General features: G+C 41.4%; 1 protein-coding gene and 1 non-coding gene across 2 annotated transcripts in view; both read right to left on the bottom strand.

Moving 5' to 3' along the window:
- Window positions 1-22,259, bottom strand: part of LOC143316078 (NLR family CARD domain-containing protein 3-like) — a 236,246-nt gene that overhangs the window by 43,255 nt on the left and 170,732 nt on the right. The window lies entirely within an intron of this gene.
- On the bottom strand, window positions 8,098-8,170 carry trnaa-agc (transfer RNA alanine (anticodon AGC)). Its single transcript has one exon. It is a non-coding gene; the product is annotated as a tRNA-Ala (tRNA).

The following is a 22,259-nucleotide window of genomic DNA, read 5'->3' as shown; positions in this document are numbered from 1 at the left end:
GTGAACCTGGCGAGGGACACAGAATCAGCAGCTGACCTCACTTTGGTCTCACAATCTCCTGCAGCAATAAGTAATTGGGAAGTCTTAAGGGGGAGCACAGTGGGTAGTGATCACTATCCGATATCTGTTTATAGGAATAGAAAAGGATATTGACCAGAATAAGGGAGAAGGGAGGTGGAAATTTGAGGAAGCAAATTGGAACAAATTCAGAGTATTAAGTGAGGACAAAATGCAAATGATAGATATAAACCAACCAGTAAACAAACTGAATAATGACATTTGTAAAAGTATAGTGGGAGCAGCAAAGGAGTCCATCCCAAGAAGTGTTGGGAATAAAAAGGAAAGATTAGTCCCATGGTGGACAAGTGAATGCACAAAAGCAATAAAGGCTTGAAACAAATCCTTTAGAGTCTTAAAAAAATCTCTCTATTTAGAATTTAATCATTTCTAAGAAACAACAAGCAGTAGTGAGGAGAGTAAAAAGGAAGACAAAAAGGGAGTATTGGAGGAGGTATTGTGAGTCACTAGGAAGGAGTACTCCACTGGATAGAGTGTGGGGTTTGATAAAAACAATGTCAGGTCATAGGAAAGAGTTTGGATACCCAGTCATGACAAGTGATCGGAAAATGGTCGGAAATAATGAGGAAAAGCAGAACTATTAGCAAAGACTTTTGTTAAAGTGCACAGCACAGGAAGTTTGAGTGATGAATAAAAGAGAGGTCGAGAAGGGACAATATGAAGAAACATGGAAACTATACAGGGTGAAGAGGAGGATGAAAATACAATTAACCTGCAGTTTTCAATGTCAGAGCTGAATGATGCCTTCAAAAATCTGGAAAGACGACTCTGGGAAAAGATCAAATAAGTGACTGTATGTTAAATATTCTGAGTGACCAAAGTCAAAAGATTTTACTGAAATGACATAATAGGATATGGGAAGATGGGAAATTACCAGATCAGTGGAAAGAGTCCATAATTGTTCCTACCTGTAAACCAGGTAAGGATCCAAGTTTGGCAGAGAGTTACAGAGCGATAGCCCGAACATCACATGTTGGTAAAATTATGGAAATAAGATTAACGAAAGGCTGGTCTGTTATTTAGAAAGGAGGGAGAAGTAAAATGCTGTCAGAGTGGATTCAGGAAAAGAAGGAGTGCTGTAGATCCCGCGCTGTGTTCAGAACATGAAATTAGGAAAGCTCAGGTAAATAAAGAGGATGTAGTGGCTGTGTTTGGATGTGGAAAAAGCCCATGACATGATGTGGAGGGAGGGGCTGCTAATCACACTGTATCATATGGGGATAAGGAGGAAATGTACAGGTGGATTAAGCATCTTTAACAGACAGGATGACATCAGTGAGAGTGGGGAAAACTTACAGTGGAAATACAGAGTAGAGAATGGAGCCCCTCAGGGCACTATTATAAGTCCACTTCTGTTTTCAATGATGATAAATGACGTATTCAGTCATACAGACAGGTCCACAGGGACCTCTTTATTTGCAGATGATGGGGTTGATGTGGAAAATGATGTGGAAAAGGGGACGGAATGTGACATTCAATGCTAAGAAATGACAAGAACAATAAGGAAGGTGGAAGCTTGGGCTTTGGAGAGGGGCTTTAGGTTCTCAGTTACAAAGACAAAGACAGTTAACTTTTCTAAAAAGAAAACACAAAACCAAATCAGTCTTAAACTATATGGACAAGATCTAGAAATAGTAGATTGATTTAAGTACTTAGAGATTTGGTTTGGCAAGAAGATTACATGGAAAATACATATTGAGAAAACAGTTGAAAAGTGTAAAAGATGTTAAATATTGTTTGGTGTTTGAAGGGCAGAGAATGGGGAGCAAACAGAGCATCTTTGAAATCATTTTATGTGGGTTTAATCCGTTCAGTTATTGATTATGGATGGATAGAGTATGAATCAGCATCAAATACAATGCTGAAAAAACTGGATGTCATGGTGAAATGCCACTGGAATTAAGAAGAGAACAGATTTCATTAAACTACTGGGCAAAGCTAAGAGGACATGAGGAAAATCATCCGTGTCAGAATACGATCAAACCGTGCCAAGAGAAAGGAAAAGGACAGGCGAGGAGTTTTGGATGGACAGTTGAGAAACAAACCAAACTGTAGGCCAAGCTGTTCCTCTCTCTGTCGTGCCACCGTGGACAATGGAAGAAGTGAAAGTCCATTTGAAACTGTTAAAGGACCAAAAAGGAAAGATTTGAAGTGCAAACAAAGTTAACAAGTACATCAATAGAAACTACTCACAGTCTGTTAAAGTACACACAGATGCATCCAAGTCACAGAATAATAAGGTGGGAACAGCTTCTGTAACACCACATTTAGACACAATGTCAAGTAAAAGCATCAGTGATGATTCAGCAGTGTATACAGGGGAGTGATTGCTATTCTGCTTGCACTGAATTGGACAGAGGAGGTCAGACCACAGAAAGTCTGAATAGGATCAGATTCAAGAAGTGCTTTAGAAAGTATTAGACACAACCATTCAAACACCAGGCTAGACATCGTACTGGAGATAAAAGATCCACAGAATCAGGAGGACAAGGGTGGAAATTCAGTTCATTTGGGTTCCAGCTCATATTGGATTAGAAGGAGATGAACTGGCAGATAAACATGCTAAGAGTGCAACACGGACTAGAGAAATAAATATGGTTGTAAAATACAGCAAGTCTGAGATTAAATGTATCATCCAATCAAAAATAAATAAGAAATGGCAGGAACGATGGGACAGAGGGAGTAAGGGTAGACACCTCTACAGTATTCAAAGGAAAGTTGGAGGAATGAGAGAAAGTCATAGGAGCAGAACAGAAGAAGACATAATATCCAGGATGAGGTTATACTGGTCATACTGGCCTGAACAGTAAACTATACATCATAAAGAAACATGCTACAGGGAACTGTGAACACTGTGGATCACAGGAAACAGTGCAGCATGTATTCTTACATTGTCCTAGGTACCGACAGCAGAGACAAACACAGAACACAGAACTCCAGAAGAATCGACTAACACTGAGTACGACTGAGCTGTTAAGGAGGGAGTCAGGAGATGTTGGGTACAGAGCTATATTTAGGTTTTTACACAGCACGGGGGTTATTATCAGGATCTGATGTAGAATTACAAGCTATCCTGCTCCACACTCCAGTCTAGAAGGTGGCCGTAATGCACCCAACAGCTGTTTGTCAACCGCCAGAAAACAACAGAAGAAGAAGAAGAAGAAGAAGAAGAAGAAGAACCACAAACATGGCGGTGCAACATGGTGGACTCTGTGGAAGAGGACCTGCTGCCTCTGTGGACATAAAGACTCATTCTAAGGTAACGAAAACACGCTGATTCTTATTTTGAGGTGATTAAACACTAATGAAAACAGAACTATGAAGATTATTTTCCATTTCTGCCAACAGATCCTCTGAATCCTCCACACTGGACCTTTAACACTGACTGCTCTTTAATTTTGGGCTCTGGTTGAAGTTCATACTTGTTGGCTGGTTTTCAGCTTCATGGTCCCAGTTTTTATGATGCTTTGTTGTTTTGAAAAGAGAAACTTCAGACTGAGCTCAATGAAATTTTGGACATTTTTAACAAACAGCTGACGAGCAGAGGTTCTTCCAAACCATACCACATAATAACTCAGTAGGAGTGATCTGAGTGATGATCTGTGTGACGGCAGGCACAGATCACCAGCCCTGAGTTCTGGAGCTCAGAGACACTTCCTGACAACGGTTAGGCCACAGCAGAGAAGCTGGCGTCCCTCCATCCTCACCGTCACCAGTGCTGAGGTCTCGAGTGGGGGAGTGTGGAAGTTGCGGTCATGACAGCCAGAGCTCCCACTTTCAAATGTGGTCTCCTAACCTCAAACCCAGTGAAACCACTAATGCTGCAGTAAAATCTCTTTTAAACCATTGCAACCACTGACCAACCCACAAAGCCTCCTGAAAAATCTCTCACACCTCAAAACATCTGTGTGAAAACACTTGGAAACTAGTAAAATCAAAGTGAATTCAACAAAATCCTGAAGTGAATCCTGTATAGGCTCTCAGGTCAATCCAGCAACACCTGGAGTGAAACCTCATCCATATAAGGACCTGTGTTCCAAAGCCCTGGTCCACTCCTTTGATACGTCACAAAGTGGCTTTGATCCATCAGAGATGACATCAACATTCCACTGAGCTCATGGCTTGAGTGAGGTCATTCGTTTCCATGGCAATGTAGGGGAATCAGTTCATTCCCTCTAAGTTAACGTTGCATTTGTTAATAAAATACGGGGCACCAACCTTCCTCAGCTCAGGATTTTATTTATTATTTCTTGTAATGCTGATGTAATGACAACGAATGAACCAACAGTAGACCGAAGCGTAAATTCTCGATAAGGGAGTGCTTATATCCAGCTCAAAAGGACACCGTCTGACCACGACTTGAATGAAAAGTCTTATTTATTAAAACACAATAATGTATATGAATAATGAATAATACGACAGAGGATATGGGTGACATGACGTAACACAAACAACTGCATTGAGAAACTTACGGCAAATAATGGCAGAATGAGTTTGGCAATAGTGAGAAGTAGTTTTGAGGGAAAAATGGGGATGCAAATGTAAGGTTAATTTCTTGAATGAATGGCTGAGAGGAATTAAGAAAATTGAGATGTTGTAACCTTACGGACCCAACTCGTTATTCAAACCCTGATAAGCATGCCTACTTTGCCAGCGGCGCTCCGGTGGATGTCTGGTCCGAACTGACACGAAGGGGCTCCAGGCTGTCGTTCGTTGCTCTGGTTTGCGCTGTGGTCCAACGGACGAACCAAGCAAACCGCGGTTGAGAGCCAATGTTGGACAGGGATGTTTCAGGAGCTGGAAGGCCTCTGGTGTCGGTTACAGATGAGGAACGGCTTCTGATGGTTATTTAACTCAGACAAGTGGGTTGAGGCTGGCTACAGGTCTTTGGTCCAGAGAGTTGGCGACCGTATGGCAAAAACTTCAGATTAATAATAAAATTGAGAGTCTCTTTGATGGCCGGTCGAAAATGTCTCCAAAATTATTATTACGTGACTAGAATTTAACTTTGGAAAAGTTATGCGGCTTAACGTGGCGAGCAAAAATCAAAGTTTCACAAATATTAAAAAAAAACTTGGAAAAGAACGTTTTTCTGAATAAAGAAATCAAACTACTCGTAACTATGTAGCAGCAACAAAAAAAAACAGATTGAGAGGACAATGAAATGAGACAAATAACTGAGGACTCAGAGAAGACTCACAGAAAACTAAGAGAAGACTAAAGACAAAACTAAAGACTGAGCGTCCGCTGCACGCTGCAGCCAGTATACTTGCTCCAGGGCGTGTCAATAGACTGTCGTGCATGTGGGATGGTTCGCAGGTGAGCGATGTGATTTTACCTTATAGAGTGAGAATTTACAGATGATTCGTTCGAGGGACTCATCTGCTTCTCACTATGGTCAATCACATGTATTTTAAATGATCAATTTTCAATGGCATTTCAACATCGCTCACAACATGCGTTAGACAATTCTTATGAATAATGACAACATTCAACAATAATCATGATAATATTCTCTAGTATTCATCCTAATATACATGATGACTAAGGGTATAACTAACTTCATATGACAAAGAAATAAAGAAAGGCAGACTATATTTGCCAAAATGATTATCTCTATTATTGTTACTAACAATAACTGTCTCATGTCAAGCATATGCAACCTAACCACTACGAAACTCTAGATGGCAGTATGGATCCATGGTAGAAACTCAGACCAACTTTTTAGGAGAGTTAAAATCACAGTTTTATCATTCTATAAGCTAGAAACACCAGAAGAGCATTGAATTCATACAAATTATGAGTTTTGTGTATATTGTAAGAACATCCAAAATTAAATCAAACATAGAGATGTCGTTATCCTGGTGTGATAGAAAAGAGGCACACAGACATACCCGCATTCCTGACAGGATGAGGAAGAGGTGTTTCTAAGCCAGATGTCCTGTCTCTCTCTGAAATCACACCTCCCTTTGAACAGTCCAAATGATCAATAACTCTTAAAAGTGAATTCAACAAAATCCTGAGGTGAATCCTGTATGGGCTCTCGTTTCACTCCAGGTGTTGCTGGATTGACCTCTCATCCATATAAGGACCTGTGTTCCAAAGCCCTGGTCCACTCCTTTGATACGTCACAAAGTGGCTTTGATCTATCAGAGATGACATCAACATTCCACTGAGCTCAGGGCTTGAGGGAGGTCATTGGTTTCCATAGCAACAATAAAGACAATAATGAAGTCCTCATTGGCAACTGCATGTAAAATCAATCAAACCAGAGAAATCCCTTCTGAACCCACTGAAAATTGTTAGAAACCAGCAAAAACTGCTGCAGGCTGACTGCTGGTCAACCTGTGAAAAACTCTGATCCACCTGTCCACCCGAAACACTGAGACACGTAATGACCACTAAATCATACAAGATCACTAAAACAACTTACTGTCAGCCTAGTATGAAACTGGGACATAAACATGAGAGGACCATGTCCATCATCCACATTACATGGTCACTTTCGTAACATTTAGGTAAAATTGTTATTGTTTGGTAACATGCAAAGAATTTTAACAACACAGCTTTGAGACCAATGCCATGTTACTTGTAATCCATGTTTTAGATTTGACCAAAAAAAAAAACCAAGCCATAATTCAAATCACAAATTCTTGTAAAATACATCCTTGCCTTAATAAAAACCAAAAATGACACAAAGTACCTTATCATGCTGTCTGTTTTTTTCGCAGACACGGTTCCAGTGTATCCGCAGGTAACAACGTCGTCAGTCAGGTCACTGATGATGTCATTACCAGCGCTGGTCATCTGAAAACAGATCAGGCGTCAAGTGAAATTAAGCGTCATTGTATCATTGTTCTCTGCAGGCAACAAATCAAAACAGTAACTGTGCACGCCACATCATAATGATGTTAATACAATTACTGACTTTGATCAAATTGTATTTACCCTCTCAATAAGCTGCGACAGTTCAAGATCTGTTACATCACTGGCAGACACAGAGCAGAGATATCTGAAGCATGAAGTTAGGGCAAGGTCCACCTTGTGCCAGACTAGCTGCCATGACTTCCCCAGCAGTCCTAACCAAAGCAAAACAACACAGCAAATAAACTGCTTGATTACAACCAGAGTACAACATTTAATAGAGCCGTGTAGTAAAGTGAAAGAATCTTCCCTTTCTCATCTGAACCTCCAGCAAAGAGTCTGTTTTCCATCTCTACCAGCATTTCTGCAAAACAGCAAACACAGGAAATCCAAAACGTCTCTTCTGTCTCCCTTTTTTTTTTAATTTAATTAGCATTTGAGCCCACTATACCACCAGAGGCCCCCGTATGTGGGGAATTCCTTTCCATTTTGTTCTTTATCTTTTCTCCTGCACCTGGCCTTTTAAGAATTGGATGTGTAGAATTTTTCTCTTATTGTGAAATTAAATACAGACAAACATTTTTAACCGGGAGGAATTCTCTGCTAAGGGCACCAGTATCGACGCCTGCTTCACCAAACAATGTGACCTGAAGTCTGCTTTTGGGCGTGGTCTTCTTCTGCCGTTGCATGCCTCTGCTGAAGAGGTCAGTCCGCGACACACAGATGGAAAATGTGTTTGTTTCATTGACTTGACAAGTGATCCAATTCAAGATTTCCTCAGAACTGGAATTAAAAACAAAAGAAGAAGAAGAAGAAGAAGAAGAAGAATCGGGGGGAGACATTCCCCTTTATTTGTCACACACACATGTGAGCACGGCACACGGAGGTGAAATTTGACTTCCGCCTTTAACCCATCCTGGTCGGTGGGTCCCTGGTCGCCAGACCGGCACCCGGGGACCCATCTTTGGCGTCACCATTGGTCGGGTGGTGATCTTCTTGCATGTTTTTAGTGGGGGTATATTTTTACGGAGGACACCCCAGGTGAACATGGGGAGAACATGCAAACTCCACACAGAAAGGCCCTCCTCGAGCAGCAGGCACCGAAGGCATGGTGGAGGACACACCCGGTGCCCGCAGCGAGATTCAAAATTACTCTGGAGGATGCGGGCATCGATCCCGCTACCTCTCGCATGCTAAGCGAGCGCTCTACCATTTGAGCTAATCCCCCATACAAATTGAACATTAAAATAGACACCAACATATTCACATATTGTCTGAGTGTTTTATTTACTTATTTATTTCTTGTTAAACGTTGAGCATTTGAATAAAAACTTAAATCAGATGTGGTTATGCTGTCTGTGGGATTTCATAGCTGTTTGCTACTATTATTCAGGGGGGTTAACAGGGTGTGGCACGGTACGGCAATTGCCACACCTCCTACACTGGTGAAATCCGAAGGGGTGAGGGGAGGCCTCAATGCAAGATAAGAGCAAAATCTGTCACAAACATACCATGTTTTTGGATTACTGCATTTCTCTGTGATCACACTCCAACATGACAAAGCTTTTCAACAGGAAAAAGATGACTGACACTGTAGTGTCACTTTAAAGGGGATATTATCCAGATAACAGAATTTGCCACCAGAATTACCTCATGTACAATATCACCTTTGAAAGGTCCTGATTGGACTGACTGCTACTGATCCACTTGACTCGTGGCTGTCATTGTCTGAAGGCCTGCACACATAAAGAAAACAGCTTGTCCTAAATTATTTTGAAATAAATACTTGCATACATGTCTTTGAACAGATGATTGCTAAATACAAACTCCCTAAGAGAGATTTTTGGAAATATCTTCAGTTAAGGAGCTGCATTACGTCAATACAAAGGAAATGCCCTCTAATACCTCACACAGTGATACAGGAAGTGTTTGATGGCGAAGGGCAGGACATCCAGGTTTTACAGTCTAATGCAGACCTGCCAACCTTGTCTAAATATTTTGAGTACCACTTGTGTTGTTCGACTTTTTTTTCGCAGACTTTTGTAACTCCATTGCTTTGCACGCAGTAATTTCCCCATTCACTGGCTGGAAATCGGTTATAAAAAAACAATAAAACCTGTATTTTTGATTACAATACCTTTAATAAAGAAAATATAGACATTTTGCACTCTGTAATTACATTCTTTAACTATTTCTTAACATGAATATCCAAACCCATCGACAGAAAACCAAAAAATGCTCTGTCCTTCTGAGCCATGCAGATACTGTATCATGACAGCCTTTCGATGAAACACAGAAACACTTTCAAAACAAGGTAACTGTATTATTTCAATTTTTTTATTTTGTTGACTTTGACCCTGATGCCCTTTTAAATACAGTTTTTGCATCAGTCATCACTCCTTCCTGCAGTGGAACTTGCTCTGGACTGTGTTGCCTCACAGGTTGCTGACTTTGCCTTCTTTAATAGAGCATCACTGAAACCCTCCATGTGACAGATGGTCCCTTTTGCAGTCATGCTCACCTTTCTTGTCACCAAAGCACTGATCATGTCAGTGTTCACTACTTATTTAATTCAAATTAATTAAAAATTATTTTAATATGTATTTCATTAAAATGGTAATAATTTATTTTGTATATTGCAACAGGTGTTTTTGTTTTCAAGAATGTAATAATTACATTGGCTTACAGCACATATGCACACATCACCGGGGCTAATTTATATATTACCTGCAGCTCCCTGGTGGCTTATGTCCACATCATAATTGCACTCTGTGCAAAAGGCATGATGAGGAACTTCGGAGGGTCGGCTCATTGCGACAATTTGCGAGGGAACGGTGCATATTCAGTGTGAATCCTTCACTGAATGTACTGTGGGGTATACGTTCAGTGAACGGATCACTCACTGAGCCCAATTTGCCGAGTAGACCAGTTAAGTAGCATACCATAGGACAGGACACTTAAAACATCATGATTTATAATATAGTTATATATAGTTTTATATTTACAAATGTGTTTGTCAAAGCAACACAGTCACAACACTCTCGTCTCCCGGTCCTGGAAGCTGTGAACTGAACTGAAACTTGAACCGTTCAGCCGTATATCAGTTCAGGAGTCGCAGGCTCCTCCTGCCAAGCACTGAATGATTCGGTGATTCAGTGAACGAATCTTTTGAATGAATCTTTCTAGTGAACTGATTCTAGTGATTCAGTACATCTAAAAGAACTGGCGTGCCCATCACTACTGCAGCGAGTGGGGAACGGAGGACGGAGAGGGAGGCAGAGGGCAGGAGGAGGCAGGGAGGAGGGGGGCGGGGATGTTACGCTATAGGTTCGGCAGACTCGTTATTCTCCGCTTTTCTATAATGAATGGCTGCATCGTGTTGTCAGACATGAGTACCGCACGTGCACATTTGCCACAGAACTCACATGTCCGCAGCTTTTCGCGTAGTTTAGAGGGGCGAGTCGTACCAGCGTATTTAGATGTCAAATTGCGTACTTGATACGCAAAATGCGTGCAGGTTGGCAGGTCTGAATTAAGCTATGAGGCTAATGATTTAGAAATATTTCACTGACCTACACAGGTATACTGCAGTGACGATAGAAAACATTTAACCAGAGAGTCAAATATGAATAATGTTTAAGCAAACAAAACATCAATCAGAAATTTTGCTTTGTTGACTTGCTCTAATTGTGTGATCACATCAATAAAGTAACACACACACACGCAAACATCATAATTCAACAATTTTCTTGTTGTTGTTTTTATATAAACTTTAGCCTCCACATATTCAGGTCTAAAACTTGTCAACTGGACTTTGCCTTTGGACACAGCGCTTCGAGTTTGAGCATCAACAAACCTGCAAATCTTCCTTCACGTCACAAGGGTTCTTCATGTGAGCCAAAACCCAGAGCTGGTTCGGGGAGAGTCCACCTTCAGACCGTGAAGGATGGTTGTCCCAGCCCTCTGTGAAGGTGTGAAGGGCCTCTGCCAGGCGTGGAAGGAAAACATAGTGGACACAAAACAGATGAACCACATCTGCCGAATCCAGCAGGCCATCTTCCTCGAGACTGTGAAGAACTTCATAGTATAGATGTGTCACGCTGGTCCAGACGTCTCGCCACAGGCGCTCTGTTCTAGATCAGAAACAGCACTTATTCAATTGAAACGTAATAACTTAAACTTAAAATCTGACTGAAATTATTTTCCAACAATAATTTCCCATGTTCTTACTATTTATATACAGTAAATGAGGTCAATTATTATTGTACCCTCTGATTATGTACACTCCGCCCAAATATGAAGCTCCCTCTTCCAGTGCCTTTAACAGCGAACATGGTCTCAGCAATGGCGACATTTTCAATGCCTTCATTGCCCCTGACCCTTGAAAATACATGGGGGAAATGTTCAGTCATGTCCATCACAACAAAATCTAACATCACTGAAATGAGTAATTAGGGCATGGAAACAATAGCCCATGTTTATATCACTGTGTACCTGAAGGCCAGCCATAGTTTTCCACTGCCTTCAGGAAAAATGAATGAGCAGCGTCTGAGCGGTGGTTTGTTGCTGGTTCCAGATAGAAAATCTGTATAGAAAGACAAAGACTGTTTGAATCTGTGGAGGCAAAATACTAAGGCCTACAACACATAAGATAAATAATATTCATCGATCCCTAGGGGAAAATTCAGGAGACACAGCAACAGTGGTAAAAACAGGAATAGATAAGAGTCAAGAACACCAAACATAAGCATAAAATAAAAATAAAATAAGAATTGAAATAAGCTTTCTGACACATCTGCACTATGTCCCTAAATTTCTGGGTTAGCATATGTACTCTCTGGGTACAGGGTTTCTACAGTCATTACAGGCATGGAAATGGATTCGGATTAACAAAATGTTTTGTAAAGTTCTGAGTATATAATGTTTTCACGTATTTATCCCCTGCTCCTTTCCTCCTGTACACCCTCCTTTGCCTCCTCATCCTCCTGCTACTCTTGACCTCTCACTCCCTTTCTTCTCATTATCTTCTCCTCTTCCCCTCATATTTTGTCTCCATATGATTGGCCAAAAAAAAAAAAAAACATTCTGTGTATTTTGGAGTAAAGACGTCTTTCTGAGTGCGGCCCTTTTAACTTTTAGTTGATCTTTAGGTGTATATTCAGGACACTGCACCAGAAGACCACTGAGCAGTGGTGGCCATGTAAAGTCAATCAGTATTGCTCCCTACGATTGCCGTCTGGGACTATCTACTGAAAGTGATGGAGTAAAATATGATTATCGTTGTGAAAATTTTGGAAAATTCTGTTACTGTTGCTGTGAGCCGTGTGGGTAAGTACGCAATTAATGAACAGTGAATACATAAACACAAACATGTGCAGAGATAATAAAGCACTGTAATCAAAGGTGACAAACCTTTCTGGAATACCCATCTATTGCTCCAAATATGATGATGTTGTACCTTGAAGATAAAAGATAAAACGACAATGAGAAGTCACCTCCCTCCCAATAAATAAATATGTAAATAACTGCCTTATCGTATGAGCTTATGGTCTGTGTCCACATGGACTGATGATAAAGGGCCCTGCACAAAGTATGACCTTCTTACGATGCACCCCAGCTGTGTCATCCTTTCCCAAACACCCGGACCATCGGCTCTGTGCACAGACTCCTTGATGCGATCCCACTGAACTCTGTGCCCATCTGCCTGCAGACAGCCTTTGACCATTCTGTATCCTGCATTTGGGATCTTGCTTTTTATGGACAGCACAGCATCATCAACTCACTGTCTGATAAGTTGCTGTATGTACGTGGACAACCCAAGTTCACGCATACGCTGAAAGATTGTGCTTTGACTGACACCCAACAGATTTGCGACGCAGGACACCGGTGAAGCGATGTCGATGAGCCGGGACAGAAGCTCCTCAGCAAAAATGAGCTTTGGTCGGCCTTGTTCTCCGGCTCTAATAAAAGCACAGGGACTCTCTTGGGAAACAGCTGCGTGGATCTGACTCTGCAGGAATAAAAGACACTCCACAATTTCAGCTGGGATGTTTAAGGGTCAATGACGTGACGCTTATTTCTTTGTGTCTTTGATTTGCTTACATTTAAAAAGGTTAAAATGTTAAAATAAACTTACATATTACTTGCATACATTCCTTTTTTTGAAGACCTAGTCTAAAATATATGGTTTTAATATATTTTGAGAGAATATTTGGGGGATAATGGCAAAAATGTCATTTGGTGTAACCTTAAAAACTTGGCACCAGTTTAACTTGCTTAAAAAGGTTAAAATTTTGAAAAAAAAAAGCATGCTATCAACTAGTTTGGCATAATCTTACATTAGATTTATGTAATAGTAAAAAAAAAAAATAAAAGTAATAAAACACAGTTGTTCAGAATATTCTATTTTATTTGGGGAATTTTGTCCGTCAAGTCAAAATCCTGAAGTGTCAAGGTGGTGTAACCACCATTCAAGGAGCCATTTTGGTCATATGATGCAAGAAGACAATGTGACAGGAAATGACATCACAGAGAAGGACCCCTGATGAGACTAACTGCCATGTGCCAAGGTTAGTAACTCTCTTTCAAATTAGAGATAATCTGACATTTTTAGGGTACGGTCAGGTATGCTTATGTTTACATGTCAAATGGTGCGACCCCAGGAAAACATTTATTAATCCTCATAATTATAAAAATGAGTATTTACTTTAAAAATTATGTTTGAAATATTCACACAAAGGCCGTGTGTGTACATATGTGTCCATAATTTTAAATTGAAATGTCAAATGGTGTAACCGGTTACACCATTTGACTCCTATTACAAACCTCTCTGTTAGAGGTCAATTTGATCAAACATCAGTAGTTTATGATGCCGATTTATGTTGTAATATAATGGGTGGGAAGAATGTCTTCACCTGGCCTCAACCACCTGACCTCCTTCTCTATTACGAGTCTGATGTGCTGAACATTGTCTCTGAGCCGGAACCTTTGAACTCGCGTCATTCAAAACTCACAGCGAAGGACTGGAAACACTCCCAAGCACACACTGCCTGAACTTTAAGATTCAGACGTTCTGTCACACTGGCACACTCCTCTCTGAAACACCAACTCCACTAGAAAAAAACCTACACATGGCACTAAACACAAGGTCCAACCCTTCTCTCTCTGCTTTCAATCCCCCTTCTGTTTTTACCTTCATTCGTGCTCACTCTCTCTCTCTCTCTCACTCACACACACACTCACACACACACACACACACACACACACACACACACACACACATATGCAGAGTTTTTGATTAGTTGTTAGATATATTTCTTTGCTAAAATCACAATAGAGGTAATGAGTTCAACCTGATGATTCTTGTCAGATGTTTTTCTACAATGAAATAAAATAAATAAGTTCTTGTTCTCTCACTCTAACACACACACACACACACACACACACACACACACACACACACACACACACACACACGCACATACACACGTTTTTGTCTCTTTTAAACTAAAGAGCTTCCCTGATTCTTGTCAAATGTTTTTCTACACTGAAAAAAATAAAGTTCAATTAAGCTTGAATTCATGTGACTGTCATTCTTGATTTTCAGTGTCAATTGTTTCAAGAAACAGTGACCTTTGACTCTAAAAGCAACATAGTCAGGTGGTGTAACTGGTTAGTGGCAACTGGCGTAACCAGTATTTTTCATGAAAATATTATAATATACAGAAAAATGAATGTGGAATATAAAGATTATTTAGAACACAAAGGATGATTACAGTATATGTCCCGCTCAATGTATTTAAAAAAGCCTAAAATTTAAATTTGGAGGTCATCCTTATAAAATCTATTTTCATGTGATATTTTAAAATCAGGTAATTATTTTTATGGCTGCATTTATATGCATTCTAGGTGGATTAAACATTTAAAATTTATCGTTCTTTTTCCGTTACACCATTTGACATTTTCAGGCACATTCCGTGTGATCTTTGTAAAAAAATGGTACAAATGTGATTTCAAATGACATGAAACCAACATGAACACAAAATGTACATTTAGACAGACCTGATGAATGCTTTAAAACAGAATTTTAAAAAGTTTTTGAATTTCTCATCTTGCCAACCCTTATTTGTCACTGACCCATGATGCAGTGATCTGAGAGTCCAGGACACTCACAAGGACGATGGACGAGATTTCTCTCTGGATACTGGAGTAATGTTGATGTGTTTTTACTGCCTCCAGCTGTTGGTGGTGTAAAAACATGTTGCTGTCGTTATCTGTCGCAATCTGAGTGTTTTCTGTCTTTTGACAACAGAAATCCATGTTGGTGTCTGTTGACTTTCATGTGAACGTCGACAAAATGAACGTCTGAAGACACATAAAGACGTCTCGACCGTGTCATGAAATTGCTGCCACTGTAAAATAAACATTTCCAGTTGAGGTCATTCAGTCTGTGAAGGAGTTTTGAGTCTGAACGAGCTGCAGTGACTATTAGTGTTGTTCTTTTTATGCAATGCAGGAATGGACTTCAGGGCCCGACTGAACCTCCTGACGTCTGTCTTCAGAGGACAGATGGACCATCACTGTGGGAGAGGAGGCGTCTGGACTGTCCTGCAGTACTGACGGTCCACCTCACGTAAATACACCAACACTGAACGATTGCTTGGATTCAGGAATGAACCGTCTCCTGCAGACATGCTTGATTTAAAGCTTGGATTTTGTAGACTTGGTCAGCTGTGTTAGTGTTTTCTTTGCTTCTTCTTTTAATGAGCGTAGTTTGAAAAATAGACGCTAAGTGCACCCATAAAGTCCACCTCTCTGTTTACAGGGAACTTTCAAGGTAAATTTGTTGGATTTATACAGAAAAAATATGGCTAAACTGAAAAATGAATGTCCTGTTTTATTAACTTTTAATATATGATGAAATGATGTCTTCAGTGGGTCATCACATACAGATTAAGTCCATATGACTTCTCACTTTTTATGATTAAGACTAAACTAAATACTCAGATTAAGACTAACCCGTCATATAAACTGAGTTTGTTTTCCATCCAGAATAGTTTGTTTCCATTTCAGACCTCCTCGTGTCTCATGCTCTTCATGCTGCTGCACCTTTAAACCTTCCTGTTAAAACCCCTGATGATAAAAACAGCTGATGCAGCGAGTGTGCTGCCTGGGCGTCTGAAACATCTCATCTTTGGAAACTGTCTTCATGTTGCTGCTGCAAATCATCCAAACCTTTCACACTTCAGGGCTTGAACCCAGGAGGCTCCAGCGTCACGCTGACAAATCCTGATTTGCTGCCAGTAAAAATGCAGTGAAGCAACTCATTAACTGATTGTTTTCAAGCTCTAATTTTTCAATTCATGTTTTCTCTTTCATGGAATTCCTGGAAGGAGTCGAAATCCCACATTTGAATTTCCTGAATTTGTTTGATGCAGATTTAATATCCTGTTAATTTTCTGCATGTTACGCTCAGAATTTGAAGCCTCCTCTTTAAATCTGTAAATCGGTGCTCCACATGTGTGTTTGGCCTTCAGAAGTGACTGATGAATGTCTCAAAGCCCGATGCCTCCAGCATCAGTACCACTAGCGGAACAAATCAGTGCCGGGCCGGGGGCGGGGCACATGACCGGGCCCTTTAAACCCAATAAAGCTCATGATAACATCGCTTTACAACATACACATGCCCGCAACAGCGGAGCTTACAAGCACACATACTACATTTTTGACACAAGGCTCAAAGCCTTCAGTAAGGCCGGGGCCAAATAGCACGCCTGTGCAGAGCGTGAGCGTGGCGTCACGGCATGGTTTTCATTTCGGCGTCCATACAAACACTGCCGACATGAGCAGCGTGAGAGTCGCGCGAGTCCTGCGTGGCTGCTGCGGCGCATCAACTAGAGATTCCAAGGCTCGCAGCAGTCAAATCAGTATCATGTGAGTATTTCACAGCGATTACAATGTCTGTATCTGCATATGTGACACACATGACAAGAAAATACACAATATGAGAGGGACAGAAGTTCTCCATCATCTCTACTCCTTTCCCTCTCTCCCACTCTCTCCTCCTGTAGCTCAGTCCCTGTTCCAGCGCATGTAAAGTAAAATTACGTCATCATTTTTGTGGTCGATAATTATCAAACGCAAACTCCATGTAAACAGATGGAGCCGCAGCACGTCATTTTATTCATATTTTACACCTAACTACATCACTAAAGTCAGTCTTACAAAGTTTTTACCAACCATGACTCATCCTGACTGGGTCAACATATATAAGCCCACACATATCACACATTAAAAAATATCATAGGAAAAGGGCCCGGTGCCCCCTGCTTGGAACAGAGATCTCTCTTTTCCGCCCCGCCCTGGGCCCCCCCTGGGCCCCGGGGCCCCGGGCCGAGGGCGTGTCGCCCTCCCAGCCCCCCCGGAAGCTCCGCCCCTGGCTGAAACACTGACTCTAACCCTGCATGTGAATCAGAAGTTTGCGTCTTGTCAGTGTACTTTGCGCTCAGTTTTGTTGTGTATACATTGTGAAGTGGAGTGTTGTTGCGCTCATCGATTAGCGAATGGCTCCTTTCACCTTTTGCTTTTTGTGACGTGCTACAAGTTTCCCAGCAGAGCGACGTTCTCATTGAAATCCACTGAAAACTGATCGTTTCACATGTAAAAAAGGATTCAGTTTCATTGTTCTGTCAATCCATTTTGTCTCTGAATGTAAGGGAACATTTGTGCCTCATAAAGGCACAACATGGCGTGTGGCTCCAGCTGTAGCTCATTGGCTAACAGTTCAGCACCTTTGCAGCAGGTGCATTGTTGTACCTGGATATAAAGGTGCTTTTTATCACTCGGGGTGCAGAAATGTTCTTTCAGAGGTAACAGACAAGAAAGAGCAAAGATGTGTCATCATCCTGAGTCATTAACACAGAAATGAATTCCAGTGGAAGACACGATGGCGCTAACATGCTTCCTTCCTGACAACACTGGACAAAAGTCCAATCTGACAGCCACAAGTGTGTTTGATGAGACCCCAAATCTCACAAACCTGTAAACTTCAATCACTTATAGAGTCACAGTAAAGCAGCATTTTAGCCAAGTCTCCTAAGAGGAGAGGGTCTTTTCCAGCTGTTCATTGCTTTGTTCATCTTTGGTTCATATCATGAAGTCCATTGACTCCATCTGACGTCTGCAGCTCCGTTCCTTTTGCTGCTAAACAGCTAAAATAACCCACTGACCGACTCTGTCATGTCGTCTGATTGCGATCATCAGCAGAAGCCGCCGGACCAGCTGTCTTTGCAGCTGAAGTGTCCCAAACCAACGAAGCAGCTTCAAACAGACCTGCAAGTTAAGGCTTGTCGGCCAGTTTGATCACTTTTGTTGGTGTAAACTGGTTTCTCCAGTTGGACGACTGTTTAAAGTTTACTTTCACTTTCTGCCTTCGGTGTGTCGCAGTTTGTTTTCTCCTCTGAAGCTCCAGCTGAAGGTAAAGTAACTCGTTTCAGGTGTTTTTTACTCAAGCTGTCGTTAGCTTAACTTAAGCACAAACGGCATCGATCTGCAGCTCCGTCCATCGTTTCTCCAAACTCTGAGTTTAACTGTGAACTCTGGACGAAGGAGCTGAAAGCAGCTCCGTTAAAAACATCGACCATGTTGTGTGGATGTTTGTGAGTGTAAACGCTGGAATAAGAGCAGAAGCAGAGCGAGTTGATCCTCAATAGTTGATGTGGAGACAGCAGGAAGGAGCATTCAGAGGGCTGTGAGGAGCTGAAACCTTTTATTTCTCAGTTTAATCTGTAACTGTGTCACTAAATGAGCTGTCAGAGCTCTGAACTCTCCTCCAACAGCAACGAGTGTCGCTGCTTTTTCTCACTTTGTGCTTCAATGTGATCAAGAATCAAATCAAAGATTCCTCTTTTAATATGACCTGAGAGGGCTTGATTGAGACAGGCTTTTATTTTGAAAGGATCTCTCAGTGGTGGAAAGAAACTAATTTACTCAAGTACTGCAGTTAAGTACAGTCTAGAAGTACTTGTATTTTGTTTGATTATTTTTACTCCATAAATATTTGACTTTTACTTCTTTTTGTGACTTTTCAAATTAAGACTTTAAATCAAATCAAATGATCAGTCCGTTAAACTTCCTAAAATCGATAAAACAGTTAAAAGTTGCTCCACGTCGACCGACTCCAACATTAAAGTACTCGTTACCCATCAGTGATACAATAATCCAGTAATCTAACTGTTCAAGGAGCCGTTCTGATGGACTTTGTTCTCACAGGTGAAATCTAATATTTGTTGCTGCCACATTAGTTTGTGTGAAGTGAAGCTTCATTTTTGATCTCAGTTTAATCATCACGCTGCCTCTGTGGACTTTGGCTCCTTATCAAGGTTCAGCGTTCAGCTTCATTGTCTTTATAACAGGATTGACCAATGAAATGCAGTTACAGCTCCTCCACACTGAACACACAGAACAAGGATACAAATATATTCAAAGATTTGACATAAAAATAAAACACTGAAACAGAGCAAAGTTTCGAAAAATATCACAAAAGAAATAAAAAGGAAAACTAAATTAGATTGACAGGAAGATACAGTACATATATATACATACACATATACACAGATAATCATGTACTGTGTGCAGTATGAGTGTAATATACAAGTTATACTGCAAACCCTGACACAGTGGGAATGAGGGCAGTGCAAAGGTGATGGTGGTTTTGTGCAAAAGAAGAACAACAGAGCAGAATAATTCAATGTAAAATCCACGAATGCAGCAAAATGTAAAGAACAATTCTCGATGTGAAACCTGTCGAACGTGTCGAGCTGAGGTCCATCACAATCATCTGGAGACACTTTGTCACAGTCGACCACTGTTGCGTCAAGACCACTTTGTTAATATTGAGGATCGTTCAGCCTTAAAGAAACTTTCAGTCATGTTGAATTTACTGAATATTCCACAATCTGAAGCTTCCTGTCAGATTCAGTCAGTGTGTGTCAGTGGATGTCAACGGTCGTCCAGGCATCAAGTGTGTGTTCACTTCACTGCAGCTTCATGGCGCCATCTAGTGGACTGATAGAAGTACAGCAGCTCGGCCTCACACTGCTGTCTGACTGCATTCAGCTGACACTGATATGAAAGACGAGATAACAGCCAATCGGAGGAGGAGCAGCTGATATTTGGACAGGAGAAACCATGAAAGGATGATTTCAGCTGATGTGCACATGAATGATTTGTGTTTCCTCTCCAGATCAAAGTGTGTGTGAGCTGACGTGAGTTCAGCAGCATGAATCGGTGTGAGGACAGAGAGGAGGGAGTCCGTCCCTCTAAAACCAGTCTGTGTGGGGACGATGACGGCCAGACCGAAGCTCAGAGGTGAGACCAGGATCTCTGACTGTCCAGGACTCGTCTCCATGTCAGAGCACTCGAATCTCTCCATCATCATTATTCACACTCAAAGCTCTGTGTGTGTTGTGTTGAAGGCCAGAGCAGCAGGACCCACCAGACTCTGCTGGACCTGGACCCGAACCTGGACCTGGACCTGGACCTGGACCTGGACCCAGCTGTGTGTCCCTCAAGAGTGACTGGTCAATGGATATCCCCATTTCTTTTAAACAGCAACATGTCTCTGACAGACAGTAAGTTGTTCTCGGTATTAAACTCGTATTAAACAATTTGACCTGAAATGTCCACATGTCCTCCTCATGTTGTCCACTGCTGATGTTTGTCCTCATTAAATCCAGTCTGACCAGTTGTCCTTCTAATGTTCATGTTGTCCTAGAATGATGATGAAGGTTAGAGCTAGATTAGTGTTAAAGGACATTTGTCCAGTCTGTCCCTAAACAGCACTGACATGTCCACATGTGGACACTGAAAGCTGAGGATAATATGAGGCTTCAGCACAAATCCAGTGGGGACCTTCCAAAGTCTCTTTACCATCAAACTTCCTCTTTGAATGTTGGACTAAAATGCTTCAGCGACCATCGTCTCTAAATAACAGTCAGGATATTTGTGCTGAGTCTCGTGATGCAAACGTTAGAAAACAGACCAACAGAGTCGGTGCTGATGGACTCCACAGTTTAGTTTGTTGTCTGTCAATCACAGTAAAATCTGCTCAGAAATCAGTCCGTTGAGTCCTGCTGTGGTCCGAGATTTGATGGACAAATGAAGCGATGATCCACAGACTGAAATCATTCAGCTACATGTTTGATTGAACTTTGGTGTGTTGATCCTTTTCTTGTTGATAGCTGCTAGTTTCTCCAGCAGCTTCTGAGTCTGAAGATGAAAAAGTCCATTTCCATCCCTGCTGGTCTTCCTCTGTGTCTGACAGGATCTATGGGAGACCAGCCTCTGCTGGACCTGGACCCGGACCCGAACCTGGACCTGGATGTGAATCTGACTCTGGACCTGGACCCAGCTGTGTGTCCTTGAAGAGCGTCGGGTCGATGGGTCGCCTCATTCATTTTAAAGGAGATCGACCGTCTGCTGCAAAGAGGTAAACTGTTAATAACATTAAAATATTACAGATTCTTGTTTGAACTGTTATTTATCCAGAGAAGTTTTTTTAACCTGTTTGTTTATTTTCATCATCGTTCTTCTTCTCATTCGTTTTTATCCTCACATGTGGAAGCTGCCCAGTATAACCAGTCTTCAACTGAACATTTCCTCCACACACACCTTCTGACTGATGACTGCATGAGTATAAACAGTGACTTCACTGAGGCTAACAGATGCTAACGAAGGCTAACCCTGATTCCACTGAGTTCCTCCATCAAATCAACATGTTGTGGTTTTCAGTCATGTGACAACACAAACACAAACATGTCAGTGATAACAGCTGGACTGAGATCAGCTGCTGTGAAACACAGAATGAAGCAACACAGAGAGTCTGAGAAAACACACAGTCTGATTGTGATTGATGCTGCTGATGGATTCACAAAGTCAAGAACGACACTGACGGCGGCATCATGGCGCCTCACATCAGGCTGGAGTTGTGCCTCTGTGAAGACGTCTGATGCAGAGAAGGGTGTTATGGGTAACTAAAGGCTGCAGGAGCTCAGAGAGGACACAAAGCTCAAATATGTGTTGTGTGTCCAACAAGTGGACAAGAACAAATACATGTTGTCCAAGAATAAAAGAAAGAGCCAGAACAACTTCTATGAGCAACAGCTGCACCTGTTTCCTTCATGTAGTCCAGAGAAGAACGTTCCAGCTTTCACTTGAAACACAGCTGGATGTGAAATCGCCCTCAGCTTTGCTTTGATCCAGTATTCTCTGCTTTTCTCTCTGCTTTTCTCATGTTTCACTCACTTTATTGTGACTCA

Source organism: Chaetodon auriga, chromosome 23 (genome assembly GCF_051107435.1).
Source record: "Chaetodon auriga isolate fChaAug3 chromosome 23, fChaAug3.hap1, whole genome shotgun sequence".
NCBI classification, from domain to species: domain Eukaryota; kingdom Metazoa; phylum Chordata; class Actinopteri; order Chaetodontiformes; family Chaetodontidae; genus Chaetodon; species Chaetodon auriga.
This window is presented reverse-complemented; position numbering and strand designations above follow the sequence as displayed.